The following is a 14,043-nucleotide window of genomic DNA, read 5'->3' on the forward strand; positions in this document are numbered from 1 at the left end:
TCTACAGACAAGTGAAGAGTATCACCCTCTTTCCAGCAACAATATATGGAGTTAGTCGGTATCTTTGCTACGTCCTCTACATATGCTTTATCCTAAAATATAAGAAAGGCTGTCCTCATATGCCTTGTTGCATTTCAGTTTAGAAGAGCTAAATCTCTGCGTAGTTGTTTCATTGAGCAGAAAATTTGAGTCTGTCCCCATATGAGTTGTCATTTGCAAGGTGACAAAAATTAAATACCACTTAGTTAAACATTTATAATTCTTGTGGCTGTGAGGAAAAGATCAAGGGCATAAATAAAATAGTTGGTATGGGGACACATTAACATAAACTGACACATCCAAGGAATGGACTGGGACACTGTCAACCAACAGGAGTTTTTGTGCATTGTGAGTGGAGGGCACGAGGTTGCCTTAATCCCACTTCACCTGCAAGAGATCACAGGCATGCAACAAAAGAGCAGTTATATAATTTTTTGCTATGGAGTTATCTATATTGACATAACAGTATGCAGTTTCCCTTAAAGTCCAACCTTGAAAGTCAGAAAAGTGAAGAACTGGAAAACAGATCCATACCCATCGTGTGTGTGTGTGTGTGTGTAAGTACACACTGAAGACTTCTGAGAACTCAGGATAGGCCTCTGGGAGAACATGAGGCCTGAGCTCAGAACTGAGGTATTGGCCACTTGGATTCAAGAAGCATCCATGATTAAGCCACTGAGTACTCCTGGCAGTGCCAAGGACATCTGTCCCTCTCATCCCACCAACCCTGAACCATTAGTAGACAGTATATGAAATCTCACAGCTGTCAAGGCTTTTGGCACCTCACTTCAGACCACAAAGCCAGACCTGTGTAAGAACAGGGCTTTCTGTGGAGATGCAGACACATCTTTAAAAAGTCTCATATCAACATCATCCCCCCTTTCTTACCACCCTTCCCCTAAGATTTAAGTACCTGTACAGATTTGGGCCTAACTGCTTCATTTGGGAAACCTACTGTAAACCAGCATGGCCATGGAAGTCCATTATTTTAGCTTCCATTTTCTTGAAGATCTCTCTCTATGTGTTGTGACAACAATAAAACAGTCCTTCAAAGGCTTACCTCCATTTCAAATTTTTACTTTAAACCTTTTTAATTTGACATTACTTTTAGTTAATCTAAGGCATTTCACAAAAATACATAGACCCACCATTTGTCAGGGACTCTCAAGACGCCTTTTCAAGTTTTCTAAATTTTTTTTTTTTTTTAATCATCTCCTTGTCTAAAGACCAGGTCAGGGTGCCCATATCCCTTTGTGAAATTGCAATACCTTTACTACAGCCTATCATCTTAGCATTGCTGTGTCCCAGAGTTGAGCTGTTCAGCAAATATATTTGTAAGTACTACATGAACTAATGCTTTGCTGAGTTACTCTTTCTCCTCACAGCAGAGATGGACTACTACTGTACTTTTCTAATCCTGAAAAAATGTCTTACTGTTCCAAACTGCTAAGAACTTTTTCAAGCATTTCTGTGGTAATTTGTGATAATTTTGGCTTGAGTTTTGGCTAGAGTTAATTTTCTTCATAGAGGTTCACACAATGTTGTGTTTTGGATTTTTGATGAAAATAAATTGTTTTTAGCTGTTGCAGAGCAATGCTTACACAGAACCAAGGACTTTTTTTTCCTTCTCATGCTGCCCTGCCAGCAAGGAGGCTGAGGGTACCAAAGAAGCTGGGAAGGAACACAACCTGGACAGGTGACCCAAACTGGCCAAAGAGATATTCTATACCACATGGTGTCATGCTCAACAATAAAAACTGGCATAAAGAAGAAGGAAGAGATGGACATTCAGAGTGATGGTGTTTGTCTTTCCAAGACACCATTATGCAGATGAGCCATGCTTTCCTGGATGCATCTACTAATGGGAAATAGCAAAGGAATTCCTTGGTTTGGTTTGCTTGTGTGCACAGCTTTTGCTTTACCTAACAAATTGTTCTTATCTCAACATGAGGTCTCTCACTTTTACCTTTCCAGTTCTTTCCCCCATCCCACCTGGGGAGAGTGAGTGATCAGCTGTGAGGCTCTTAGCTGCCTACCAGAGTTAAACCATGACATAACTTCACCAACATTCCATGTCACCCTTTCTCCCTGTTACCCAGCTTACTTCTAACCCAGAACCTTCATTTGTTTGGTCAACTCAAATTCTTTTGAGTGCTTGCTTTTGGGTAGGTTTCAGAGTAGTGAAAAAGGCAACATCAGATTGTATCTCTTTAACAAGAGGACCTCTGACAAGATAACTTTTCTAAGGTAGAAAAGTAGCTTTTCTCTTCTGATACTTTCTCCGAAACCAGCCAAACCAACCCAAACTGGATGCTGCAAAGTGCAGCAAACTTTGTTATTACTCCAGTGCTCAAAGCAATTTGTTCCTCATTGATTTTCTGGTGATTAAAAAAAATAAATTAAACTTAACAACTCTTTTATTTTAAGTTTCAGTCAATGTAACTGCAGGTACTGGTCTTTCTTTCATCTGCAACTTGCAGATGAGAGTTTTGCAATCAGACTTCTGGCATGCACCAATTCTGAGTCTACTCTGAAACAAGGAGGCTTGAATTTTGCTACTTGGAAGACCAGAAAGGGTTAGGCTTTGCAATTTCAAAGCAGTCCCAAGATGTATGGATAGCCATCAGTAAAGGATGCAGCAGTGGACATGGCCAGGCCTGCTGTGTTAGGAATAGTGAGGTGCAGGGTCAGGAGCTCTGGGGCACAGCACTGATACTCTAAGGGAGAGAGAGAGAGAGAATTCCACCAAGGTGAAAAATCCACAAATATTTTTCCCTTCTTCTCCCCTGGTGTTCAAATGATCTGACAAAGAAAAAATCTTGTTTTGAAATGAAGGATGAGAAGGCTTGACATCAATATTTATTTTTTTCTGAAGTCTCAACCATAATGGGCCACGTAATAAACATAACTCATGGTTGTTAGATCCCACCCAAGTTCTCCTCTTTAATAATGTTTCGCTTGTTGTCAACTGAACTGTCCTTTGCAACAGGCCATCTCACTTACAGGTTCCAAGCAAAGAATAAAAATTTAGCAAAGGCTGTGTGTAGGACAGTATACAGACACAAAATATACAAACTGGTATTTATACTCTGCATACTATTAAGACTTCTCATCCAGCTATCCTTAATCTTATTTTTCCCTTTTGATTAGTTGGATTGATAGGTTTAATCCACTTAATCTCCATCCACCTCAGTTTGTGACTATAAAATAAGATAATGGGGGAAGTATAACATATACAGTCTATAATACTTATAGCCTGTTCTTAATATTAGTGGGAATTTTGCCACAGAAAAAAATGGCAAGATCTACTTACGATGTTTAGCAAGATCATCCACTCAGGTGGAACTCTGTAAAGTTACACCATTGCAGGAAACACTCAAGAATTTGTCCTCCTAAACTGATTTGTTAGGGGTTGTTTTTGTTCATTTTCACCAGTCATAAGAATTGTTTCTAAACATTAAGAAGTATATAAAACAACTTTTAATTTAAAACACTCCTGCAGAAAAAGTGCACAGAGAAAACATCTGTTCTATGCACAATAATGACACAGTGACTTACAATGACTAATTAATGAGAACACCTGGAGTATCTTTCAGAGCTAAACTGGAAACAAAATACTGGAGATTAGGTTTTCAAGCTACTGGTGGTCCCCACTAATCTCTTTCAGGTGTAAACCGCAGTGTACGTGGAAAGCAAAATCTGACTCATTCCTGCGAGACAGGAGGTCTTCGGGCTAATAATTGCAGCATGTAGTTTCCATAAAATTTACAAGGTTGGCTTTAAATTTTAGTAGTGGCAGGCCTGCAATAAATGCCAATGAGGTCCATCAAAATGAGTATTTGTGTGTGTCCTCATAAAAATAGATCAATCTTTTTAACAGACTCCATGCAGAGGAATTTGTATAATTACAACACATATCTACAGCTTTAGAGTCCTTTCCACACCAAAAACAACATGCAAAGTCATAAATACAGCAGAAAAATAAACACAGGAACATAATAAAAGAGATTTGGTTGGGTTAAGTTGTTCTCTCTCAGCTGCCATGTTGTAGCTAGCAGAGTTTCCACTAGGGGTGGGCAAAGGGATTATTTTCCTTGTTTGTCAGCTTTCCTCTCACCTTTGCCTCTTGCAGTCTTGGGGATGGCGAGCGAGTCTGTTCACATAAAGGAAAGGAAAGGGAGAATCAGAAGGGAGGAAGGGTTCCACCACATTCATTCCCAGACCTTGCATTAACTCTTATCATGCTGGTCTTGATGGAGACACTCAATGAGGAGCGAGAGACACAAAGCAGCCCAAAAGAAAGGACAAATTAAGTTCACATCTTCTGTGTTATGCCTATAACTTGCCAGTTCCACAGTCACAGCTGAATTGTCAACTCCAAGTAATAAAATATGGTTTATGTACAAGATTCTCTACCATGCCAAGTTTCCACACAGTTCAGCTGAAGAGGAGGGGAGGTTATGATTCACTGATTCTCTCCCCAGCCCTGCCACAGCTCTCATCCTCATGAATTATCCACCAGCAGGGGAGAGCTGGAGTGTTATGTGTCACATATGCTCCTCATACAAGCTTACCTCTGCTGCCAGGGGCAAGAGCTATAGAGCATGGAAGCAGGAGCAGCCAGGGGCACAGAAACAGGGGAATATGGCATTTGGAGACTTGTATATATTTTAGTATAGTGCTCTCCCTAATAATACTAGAGACAGGGTTTTTATAGGTTTTAAGGTGTTTTATAGGTTTATATACCTCAAACACAGATAGGCATTTAGTGAGATCTTTAATTATTTATCTCCTAATTCCTATAGGTCATAGGCGTTTTAAAATCTTAGGAGTCTAAAGGTGTAGAAAGATGCCTCCTAAGTGTCTTTAAAAGGTCTGGTCTAAAAATTATTCAGTCCTTTCTAGATTGGGATTGGTCTTATTTTTATCCCCTCCCCGCACCCCCCCCCCCCTTCCCCTTTATTTTTTGGGGGTAATTTGAATAACTACATAGTATTGCATTGTTTTAATGGATTTAATGGATTCCCTTTTTTGTGTAACAGCCAGAAAATAGAGAGTAAGTGTGAGATTCAATTTGACTTATTTTGTGCATCAGAAAATAAGGTGTGTGAATCTCAGCTAGTTGCCTGATCTTCCTGTAATCACTGGATAGAGCAGACACTTCTGAAAGGGATGAATCATCTCCTGGAGTTGCCTGTCTCCCTCCATTGACCACAGAGGGAGCATAGACAAACTCAGATTATATGCCTAATTCATAACAGCTGAAGCCAGATGAGATGAATTCCTCCTCCTACAGTGATTTAGCCAAAGGCATATAGAAAACAATGGGAGAGCAAAACACTGGATTCAGTCTCCCAGATCTCCAGCTAGTGTTTAACCACTGAAGTGAACTTCCCACTTGAGAGGAGGTGTCAAAGGCTCTTGCCAAAACAATTCCAATTTGTACATGACATAAAACAATGAAAGTTGTGCTGACTAATAAGTACAGAGTTGGGAACTTGTGGGAAGCAAAGGGAGACATTCAAGCTTGAAGCCTTTTCCCAAAAACTAACTAGTTCACAAGAGAAGTGGTAACGCATGTAAAGGCTATACCCACCCAAAAGAAGAGTGTTGCTAATGGAGGAGCAGGATGCTGCCCAGCCATGGGTCCCAACAACAAGAATGACACATCCAAAGGCAAAACCAGTTCCAGGTGACCATCTGTGCCATCTTTCCCCATCATGTACCTATCATGCTACCCCATCAAGGTTAAAAAGCACACATTTTAACCTTAAAAATATAACCATAATTAATGTTGTAAGTAATAATTGTTTTCAACTACTTCAAAACCCTAATTCTGAAGTCCTGCAACAATCCTCGATGCTAACTCACTGAGACACAAGAATGAAGAGCTCTTATAAAAGAGTGAGGTCAAATATGATTTGCATTAAAACTTCCCATTTCATCTGAAGTTTCTTTCTTTTTATCATTTTTCATGACATCTTATGTTTGTTTCTCATTCTGATCAGGAAATTGTTCTACCACCAATGAATCCTGTGGGAAAAGGGCTTCAAACGAACTTAAGAGGCAAGTATCCTTTCTTATTTTTTTCCTCCTTACATTGTCTATGAGATTTTAAGTAACAAAAAGTACCAAAAAAATTGGTAACAAAAATTACAACTTTTCATTACAAACCCAACCAATTCAAAAAGCAATTACTTCAAAAGTTAAAACAGAAAGGTACCTGTAATGGCTGCTAAAGGCAAAAGAAACCTTTCAAAGTAAGTCCCCTAACTGTTCACTGTCTCCTGTCCTCAGCACACTGCAGAACTTCTTACTGTAACACTCCTCTGTCCCCCTCTTCTCTTCCCTTATGGCTTTTAAATGATGTTCAAGAATGCAAAACACCTGAGCATATACAGTGGATGGGGAACTCACTAGCAAACCCTTTGTTGTTGTCAGTCAGGGCAGGCTTTCTCTCCAGCCGTGTCTTGCAAGGCACTGGGCAGAGCACAGGCACAAATGGACCACAGACTTGTCTTTCAGCACTGGGGTCTGGCAGCAGCTAGTCGACATAGCCAATGAACTTTTTATCATCTTCTAAACACTTATTGTGGTCACACTATGATCTCAGAAGTTCAGTACGACATGCAATTACTCTTATTGCAATCAGAAAAACATCAACCAGTAATTTTGTGTTATTCACATTTTACTTGTGTTTCTGCATGATTTTGAGCTTCTTAACACTGTCAGTCACTGCAGTGCCTGAACAACTCTCATTCAAGGTGCACTTGTAACCCACCATCTCCAGCCCATCCTTTCAAACAACTGGAAGATGTATTCACCTTTAAATTTTCTGTTGGAGAGTTTACTACATAAAAAAATCAAGCAGAAGTTTTGCTAACTATGGTCAATACATAGAGAAACAGGCAACACCCCAGAGGGTTTACCAAAAATTAAAAATAAAATAATAATAACAATTAAAAAAAAAGCATCCTCCCTCCTCCACAGGGTCTTTGTCCAAGCCTTGTTTTGGTATCTTTCATCCATAGTTAGGGGAAGGTTCTTGCTACTCCAACCATTCATTTCCAAAGGGAGCTTAGCTTAGTTCATCACAGAACAGGATTTTAACCTCAGTGTCTGTTACTCACAAGACAATACTCTGACACTTGCCTTTAGCCTGGCAGATTGGTATGGGAGAGTGATTTCTCACTAATTTTACCCTCTTTTCTTTTCCTACCATTTCATGTTTTACAGCAGAAATAACAATGGGTCAGTGGGGCATGTCTTAGGTGTGAGTAAAGAATGAATTTTTTTTTTATGGCTTTGGACTGGAGCAGATTTGACTTAATTAAATATCTGTATTTAAACTTTCATTTAGCTGTACCAGTCTACCCATTTGCGAGCTGCACTGATTGCTGTACACGCAAAATCATCATGCTCCAGCACAGTTGCATCTTTGAGGCAAATGAGGTTCACTTTCCAACACATTCTGAAGCTTCTTTATAGTCCAATAAAACAGCTCCTTCTCTACCCACACTCTAAACTTTTTCTGTTAGATATGGAAGCTTTTGAAAGGTGTCTATGACATGTTGGGTAAGCAAGTGTTTTCTCTCTGGAGAGCAATGCAGTGAGGGACACCCATCAGAACTATGGGACAAGGCAGGGTGAGAAGACGACTGCCCACACCCCAGTAGTGGATTTCCCCTACAACTGCCAATGCAATACCTAGAGGTATGGTCCTTTTTAGTCACACAGGCTTTGAACATGAAACGTTGTAATGGAGGAAGGAGGAGACCCAGTGTCATGTCAAACAAGTTGTACACACAAAGCCATCAGCATTGATCTCTCACAGCCTGGGCTGCGTTTTAACAAGTGAGCTGAAGATGAAAGGATTTCAGTTTCCATTGTAAATCCTCAGAGCCATCCATTCACCCTATCATATGTTCACTATCAGAAACTGTTCTTCAAAGCTGAACAAAAACTACTGTGCTGCATAAAATTGACAAAGTTAATCGTATGCAGCATGTTTCCTCTACCATAAATATTCCCAAACACCATTTGTTTCTGGATTTCACTGTTCTCTTAACTAAAGAACAGCTACATTATTGTTTCATCTGTAGCCCAACTGTTTTCTTTACATTTTTACCACTAAATTGAATCTACTGCCAGTAATCTAATTTACATTTAAAATGCACAATATGCCAACATGACCAGACTTCAATAAAATTTTTACTAAAACTCATAAATGCCTTGATTCTGGTGTTTATAGAAATTTTAGACTGTTCATTCCCTGAATGTTATGTCGCTAGCATCCTGAAATCATTCCCATATGAAATAAGAAACATTCTTAGATTCATGCTGCGTCAGGAAATAAAAAATATATTGTCACTAGCCATCGCTCTCAAAATCAAAGATTTGTCAGCTCTCAACAAAATAATTTGGATGGTGTGTCCAGACTGCAGTAGCATGGGATATTCGTTTTACTCACCTGCTATGGCTACTGCCTGCTGGGCATCTTGACTCCTGCATTTCAGATTACAAATGTTTCTTACCACCTTTGCTTTATTTACTTTTATTCCTGTGCACACAACTGCTTGGTTTCAAAATATTACAGAATTCTTTAGGACCCTTGTGAGCACTCCCCGTCATGACAGGATCTACACAAAGATATCTTTCCTGCAGAGCTACTTGACAATACTAGGAAACTCATTCACTAGATGTTTGGATTACATTTGTCCGCTGGATACTGATTACCAAATTTGTAATTTTGGTGAAACAAAAACTTATCAGAAATTCAGATAAAATTGGGAATGAGGTTTCATGTCTTTTTTTTTTTTTCTTTTTTCCCCTTTCTTTCTTTCTTTCTTTCTTACTTTTTTTTTTCTTTTTTTTTTTTTTAAGTGGAAAGGATTATTTTGTAGACATATTATTGTAGATAAAAAGGTTGTAGATAAAGATTTTGACTTAATTTTTAAAAACAATGTTTTCAGAGAGTATTAGCTAAATAGAGGGGTATTTTTTTTTAATTAAAAAGGATACATTTGCCCCCTATTAAATTACTTTTTATCTTACTTTGAAATAAAGTTGATAGGATGTGTGCAGAGACCCTGAGAATTAAAAAAGGGTTGGTCTCTCTGAGTCAAACCCTCGATTACTTCGATTACTATTCTGTTTGTTTATACTCCTGACATACTCATAGATATTATTATACTCTCTATATCCTCATATCCTCCAAATACTCTTTGATTGTGAAGAAACTTTTTTTTTTCTTTTTTTTTTTTTCCCTACTCATATCAGAATGCACACAAACTATATCAGTAGCAGGATCGATAACCAACTTGTCAGCATAGTCACAGTTGCAGTTAGTATCCACATGCTGTTCTACAGTGTGAATACTTTGATTCAATAAATAGCTACTGATCCAAAGATACTTGCTTATCTACCACTATTTATGCAAAGTTTTGCTTTGCAATTAGGATCAAACAGTGATATGTGCCTCTTGATCCAAGTGGATGAGAGAGAATACTGGGCCATATTTTACTTTACATCACATATTAAAAACTAAAGCTTTATATGCTGACATTGCTCTACGGATGGGAAAAATATTAATCTAGATTTTGTTGTAAGCTTTTTCTTTAGAGCTGCAAAATGCTGGAAAGATGAATTAAGACAGAGGTTCCTTCTTGCCTACATATTTGATCACAGTCTCTTTAGATAGAAGACTAGGTTGCAGCTGTTTCTTTCAAAGATGAACAAAATGCCTTTGGGTATATTTTTTATGTCACCTCTAAATAATCAGCCTCCAAAAAATGCAGGAGTGCATTATATTGCTTTGAAATATTAGCAGTTCAATTACAAAAGTGCTTTCTTATACTGGAGCCTAGGATTGAATTCTAAGGGATCAGTGCTCTTTTTGGGTGCACGCATCTAAAGGCATGATTTGGCTCTGAATGAAGAAAGGAGTGAGAAGTTCTGGTTTCATGCATAACAGACCATTGCTCAAACCAGGAAAGTTCTTCTCTCAGGAAATTTTAATAGGATTTTTGTGTACAATAGGATTGTTGTACTCCAGGGTGCAACTATTTATGTAAATATAATCATGCTATTTATGTAAGAAATTGAAAGGTTTACAATAAGAATCAAGAACAATTTCATCCTGAAGGAGTAATCATTTAATTGAGAATGCAGAGTTAAGGTTTAACATTTCCTTTTTTCCTTTTCCAAGTGGTTTTTGCTAGCATTCTTATTACACTCAAAGCTACATAAAGTAAATATACATCTTAGCCAAGCCAAAATTGCTGTGCCAACAGAAAGCAATACCCTGCACCTGCTGAGAAAATCTTCCTTCCCAGGGCCTGATTTCTGCAAAAGTCCTTGCTGGGACACGGAAGCTCTAAGCTCTCTGGCCTGATCAGCAACCACCACAACCCTGCTGAAACCAAAGCACTCTGCGTGCTGCTGGGAGAGCAGCACCAGATACTTGAAATCATGTACACAACTACCCAGGAGATAATGAGTTGGGCTTTTTTGGTCACTTATTTAAATTTCAAGAGTCTGCTCCTATACATATAGTCTATGTGACATGATAAACCAGACCCGTATCAACATGCAGTGTCAATGTGAACATGACTCCAAATGTGTGGTTCATTCACTCAAAACTCCTCATTCGCTCCATTCACCTATGAGGGTCCAAGCTGCTCTGGTGCAGCCTTTATCCTCCCTGCAGGGAATGTCAACAGAGATTTTGTGGTATCTTGAAGTGGTAACCTGAAGAGCAGAGTGATAATGTAGCACAGTTAGCTATAATACTGGACACCCTCTGGTGTCTGGGGAGAATAATCAAGGAAAAAAACTTAGAGAGTGTTAAGCCTAATAAAAAGTTCCTTCCTACCCATCTGGAGATTTCAGTCTTGGTGTAAGTTTTCCAAACAGGGTATTAAGGAAAAGTTACATTAAAAGTTTTAAGAAGAAATGTGATAACCCCACCAAGGCACAGAATGAGTCAGCTCCTGGAAACAGAGAATTAAACTTACAGCAGAGCTCTCTGGATGTCTAGTTACAAAGGGGGCATGGGGGGGAGGGGGTGGGGGGAAGGGGGATGCTGAACAGTAGTAGATACTTAATGCATTTATGCATTTATATAATACTGAACCAATATTTCTGGACTTTCACTGATTACTTGGGAGACCAGGAAACCTCTTTTTTTCCCTCCACTTTTCAGTTGAACAAGTTGTTTCTGGGTTGTGGTTTTCCCTACCCTTGAAGCACTGAATAGACGGCTAGGAACAAGATATAGTCAAAGAGCCTTAGTGTTCACACTAGCATTAGACCAACAGACCATTATTTCCTGGGACAAATATTGTAGGAACAGTGGAAAATTGACTTTGCTCAATAGCAAAAGCTACTGAAGCTTGCAACATGGGTCCACCCAGCTGAAGCTTAGACTACTTCCCAGGAGCATCCAGGAGCTTCAGTTCTGTTATGACATTCTCTGTTGTCATAGGGACCAAAGCTATTGGAGGTGGTCTTTTCTTTAGCTATGATTTCCATTCCTCCTGTATTATAGATCTCCAGTTTTTCACACAGTGATGAAGTTTGCTGCTTTGAGGATCACATGGAGCAGAAGCTTGGTAGACCAGGGAGCTGGCTGTAGTTGAGGGTTTTAACTCAATGACCCAAAGAGTGCTGTGCATGTCTCTAGACCAAAGACACTGGATTAACATGCTAATAGAAGAGAACTCTCTTTTGAATGGGATCTCCATTCCTGCTTGGAATTAGCATCAGTAACTCAGGATGACTCCAGCCATAATAAACTATTGGTTGAAGGACAGCATGTGACAAAAATGTACAAAAAGATTGTTTTGGAACTCCTTGCTCAGGCTGCAAAATCTAAGACAAACATATCTTAAAAGAACATAGATCAGCAGTCTAAATTTCTTGTTAAATTTAGCCTAAATGACACGTTTCAGTGCAATCAACTTTAAAAGTCAGACATCTAAGTACAAAATACGTAGGTTTCATTTATGAGTCTGGGAAATGGTATCTCTGAAGGGACTTGGGGATCTTTGTGGATATTCAGATGAACATCAGCTCCACCACTGTCTCTGAAGTGCTAGTCCTTCTCTGGAGTGGGCACTAATGGGACAACTGAATGAGAGGTTGTAAAATGCTACGTCTGGGCACTCAGACAGCTACACAGCTGTCCAAGCTGCTTCACATCAAGTACCCATACAGGCCACACACATATGATGGCTGGCTTTGTCAGTTTTGGAGAGAAAAAATGTACAAGATACAGTGGATGAAAGAGGAATCTGGGTATTTAAATCTTCAAATGAGACTCATCTGCCATGTGAGGGGATGTAAACTGTACAAGGGGACTCTGGCATGAGAATGTCACCGTGCTGTGGGAGGCCTTCTGACACTGGAAACTGGAAACCAAGATTAGAAGGTTGGGTTTGTTTGTTTTTCCTAAAATATATGCTCTAGTTCAACTAGTGTTGTTACTGGTCTTGGAACTGCAGTCAAGCATTCAAAGTGCATTGTCACAGCGGTCTCTTTTGGTTATCAAAAACCTACAAAAAGAAACAAAGCACAAACAACACTTCAGAGGTTTATATTGTTAAAAAAAAATCCAGCAAACAAACAAAACACACAATTTTCAACATGTAAATTCAATAATTAATTAGACTTCTTATGCAGTACACCTCCTTGCCCTGCTCTCAGCCTACCTTAGGGCCAGGGACACGGAGACTGGGACTTATTTGACCCAAGGACTTTATATTATTGTGAGTTTCTGTGACTGCTGAATAACCTGAAGACTGAAAAATTCACCATGAGTGCCAGAAGAAGATTCAGACTTAACTCTGCCCTGAAAATCCAGTTTCTCCATTATCAAGGTGGTGGTAGACTATGGTGGCTGTTAATGAGACTGACACAAAGCTAAGCACTACTGGCTCTATCCAGCAGAGGGAAGCAGCAAAAAAGAGAGCTATATTTGTTGGTTTATCATTTTAACAATTACTAAACAGAATAACTAGTTACTGCCTAAAGGAATATATTCATAAACAGCAGCCAAAGTCATACTCCTGACAGGCAGACTTTTATTTCTATCCATTTACATTTACCCATGTAAACAGTGGGACATTTTATTACACATAGATGTTTTCTCAAATCCCTGCAAGTAAAAAAATAATCACCACAGATGATCCTAAACCTACACTTTTACCTGCCCCTGTAAAATTAAATCAAAAAGTAACAGTACTACTATTGTGATTCACACATAATTGAGTGTGCCAACTAATAATCTTTAATATCCACTGCTGACAGAATGGAATTAACTGCATTTTTCCCTGTCCTACTTTCATTTTTTTCCTGTGGTGTAAGCCAGTATCTAATCCCACCCTTATATCATTTTGGCTATATTAACTCAATTGAGGAGAAAGTACTTAGCCTAAAGCAGGTTAGGGTGAGACCTTCAAACAACAATGTTTACACAAGCTAAAGATGTCTTTTGTTGAAGCTCTCGGATGATGCTTGCCAACAAAAGCTTTTCATGCACAAAAGAGTCAATACTGAATTATAGTTAAGCCATGTAATAATTATCCTCATTAGATGTAACCAGAGCATGGATAGGACGAATTCAGATACAAACTCTGCTAATACTCAGGAAGCATATTCTATATGTAATTTAATAATCTTGGAAATAAATACACAATTCTTTCTGTCTTTTAGCACAAAGTCTACTAATGCAGACAAGCAATTCACTCCACACAAGAACATGGATGTTTTTATTGTTTGTTTTTAACTTATTTAGGTGAGATCTTTTGAATACTGTATTTAGGCAAGGACTTTCTGAGAGCAAGAGAGCTGAGACCCACTGACTACCCCAACTTAGGCATATCATCCTGGTATGGAGATGGACATAGGTAGGAACTTCTGGGAGCAGGGAGTGTAGACAAGGGTATACTTTCTCCAAAACTGGTGCAAAGGGAGATGACTACCTGCAGAAACATCCCCTGGGCT

Source organism: Netta rufina, assembly GCF_964035555.1.
Source record: "Netta rufina genome assembly, chromosome: 5".
NCBI lineage: Eukaryota > Metazoa > Chordata > Aves > Anseriformes > Anatidae > Netta > Netta rufina.